Source organism: Sinohyriopsis cumingii, chromosome 14 (genome assembly GCF_028554795.1).
Source record: "Sinohyriopsis cumingii isolate HCF-2022 chromosome 14, ASM2855479v2, whole genome shotgun sequence".
In the NCBI taxonomy this organism is placed as follows: domain Eukaryota; kingdom Metazoa; phylum Mollusca; class Bivalvia; order Unionida; family Unionidae; genus Sinohyriopsis; species Sinohyriopsis cumingii.
In genome coordinates, this window is record NC_142974.1 from 24,511,127 (window position 1) to 24,514,630 (window position 3,504).

The window sequence follows — 3,504 nt, forward strand, 5'->3', positions numbered from 1 at the left end:
AATAACACTTGATTCGCAAATTCTGTTCCTATCTGTAATTGAAATCCGACTGGACACGAAACATGTTTTGACAGGGGAATACATTCTTGCCAGCTCTATATTATTATTTATAGGTGGCTTTAAATAGACTTGTATGATTATCCATAGAGTAAAAGAGTAATGCTGGAGGTTGTATTTGGATAGACCACATTATTGCCATTATTATTACTAAACTTGTCATGAATGCATATGTACATATGCAAGGCCACGTGGAACATTAGTGTTTTGCCTACGGTAGGTCTCGTCGAGAATCTGTTTTGTGTATGTGATTGGTCGTTTTGGAGCACCAGTTTTGTGAATGTGATAGGTCTTTTGGATTATCAGTTATGTGATAGGACTTTTGGAGTATCAATTGTGTGAATGTGATACTCTTTTAGGAACACCACTTTGTACATATTATTCGCCTTTTGGTGCATCATTTTTTTGCATAAGGCAGGCCTTGTGGAGCATTTGGTTTTTGCATAGAACGTTTGTATGACTTGGGTTTGAGGTTACATACACGGTCCCAGCTTCTATTCGTATCTGTTTAAGTAGAAAGTGCAGTTCTTTAAATAAGACAATGTGTTGAACAGCTCTCCGTTTACATTGATGTTTGATATTTATGTGGGTCTCACTTTATAAACATTTTCTACTGTAATGTCTACATTTTAATGTCGGATTGAGCTATAATTAGCAAGAGAATGTTGAGATTTGATTTCTTTTCACACACTGGTAATGGGTGTGTTGTGGACTGGGCTTTATCTAATGTGAAATATGCAGTTGTTGAATGGAGTATGTTGTCTGCAATAGCTCTTACTCAATTTTTTTTGTGTGAGATAGACGTCTATGAGCATAATGAATTAGAAAAATTTCATTGGTAGTATTAATAACACACTTCGAGAGAGTCATGAAATTTAACAATATTTACTTGTTCATGACAAATGTGCAGAAAATGTTTAATAAAGTGGTTTCCTTCACAACACTTACTTTCATGATACATTACGTAACACTTATTTTTTATGTTCTATTCTATTTGTTTGCGTAAACATCGAAACTGGGAGCTCTGGGAAATAATTAAGATTTTCTTGTTTTCAATTTAAACTTTAAATAAATGGATAAATAAAAACGTATTCTGACATGTGATGATCATATAGAAAACTTAAATTCTGATTCCTGTATGTAATCTACATTTAGAGGCAAAATAATATTTATCAATAGATAATAAAGACGTTAACTGCAGATAATAAAGTTGACCTCGTGAGTTGAATTTGCAACCACACGACTATACTGTCCGATCAATATGGACCTGCTGACGAGACAAAGTTTGTATCCATATGAATACGAGAGACTGGGACAATTTGCTGATACTCAAATGCCACTGATAGAAGCGTTTTATATATCTCTGTTACAAGAAGGTATCTCAGAAAAAATATTACGAGCACGCGAAGTTTGGTCCGGATTCGAGTATAATACGATAGGTGCCTGTCACTATCTGTATATGCTCACTAATGAGTTTGAGAAATTTCGTGCCACTGCCGCTTTTATTCATGCTGTGGAATCATTTACTCTCTAGTTCAGATATAATTTTAGAATAACTATGTATTTAAATTATTCAATGGAATTGCAAAGTGCGCATGATTGCTTGGTCTAAAACACTACTTTTGGGAATTTAGTGAATTCATTCGGAGACATGTTGTACATCAGAACACTCAGTTTTGGAATTCATTCGGAGCTCACTTACCTGATATATTTGTCAAATAACATTTAGGCTTTATATTGTATTTAATTCACAATACTGTAAGTTTCTCTTAAAACTTTAGTTTGTAATTATTTGTTGATTTTACTAAACCTGTTGGCTACTTTCTGTTATTTATTTTAAGACCATATAGTCGTAAGAATATATATATATATATATATATATATATATATATATATATATATATATATATATATATATATATATATATATATTCATGGTATTAATCATCTTACGATCTAAAATCGGTGTTCGAAAGGGACATTAGTTTTTATTGGTCCTAAATCGCCTTTGCTTGGTTACGAATACCTACTAAATATTGTGGTTTGACCCAATAAACACATCCCATGTCCCAACAAAAATGTATATAAGCTCGCCCATTTTGTTGAAACTTTGTTCAACCGCCCTTGGTCTGATCTCCGTTGTGTCTGCTGCAAGCTTACAACAAAGGATACTTACTTATATAGTCTTTCAACTTGTTTCATATTTTTCGGTTTATATGTACACCAATCTGTGTTTAAAACTGAACTAAAACATTTCTTTTCTCAAAAAAATGACGTTCTTTACCATGTTGCAGTCCACTTATTTGTTGTTAAAATCTGTAGCTGTCTTACAGAGATGCAACCCCCAACCCCATAATTGTTTTTATGACACATTTTATCAACTTTCTTTCTCTGTGATTATTATGAAGACACTCGCAAAAAATGTAATAAACACCAAGATGATAATCATACTGCTAAAAGCAGGGTTTCGAGGTCATAATATTTATCTTGTAATTTCTGATAAGATCATGAGAAATATACACTTCGCCCTCCCCCTAGTTTATAAATATGGCCATACATTATGCGCACTGGGAGCATGTTTACCACTTGGTTCCTACTCTGTATCATTTATGTTCTTGTTTTGTCGTGCAAGACCTTGCGTTCGATGACGGCGTATTTTTATACTTGTTATTACCACTCTTCATTTAAAAGTAATCTCCAGCCAGTCAGCCTTTTATACTCGAATCATTCTAAATACAGGGTTTACAATGGAATTTTAATCAGCGATCGAAATATAATTTCAGTTCAATGAAACCCCGGGCTACGCCTTGGGAAAGAATATACCGTTAAACGCTAGGTTATGTGGACTTTAAATAAAGATGTATACGGCTTTCAGAAAAAGTTGATATATCATTTATCCATTTTATATTATTAAAATGTTTTATAAACATTGCAAATGAAGTCAATAGGAAATATTTGTCATTCAATTTTGAAAGACTGATAAATTTGTTTACGAGGTAAAATCCCTCAATTACTTTTAATCGTAACTGTGTACCCATTTTCTTAGGTTGGTACCATAATGTGACAAGATTTCCTCAAACTGGAATGCCGTCTATATCTCCGTCTTCTCTGATAGAGGCATGTGTACATGACAAAACTTTTGATGAAAGTAAATGAAACACGGTCAGAGATGGCTTAAGTTATCGTTTTGACAAAGTGTGAAGACAATAGGGAATGACGAAAATGTTTGCTTTTCAGAAAAAGAAAATAAGCATGTACTTCAAAACAGCACACATATAAGCCAATATTTAAAAACAACACAAATGTAAGCCTATAGATCAAACATCAGACATTTGAACTTATAGTTAAAGATACCTTTAAATCTAGAGTTACACAGCAAACGTGTATTTATATAGTTCAAACAGCGAACCTATTAGCCTATAATTCTAAACAGCACACATGTAAGTC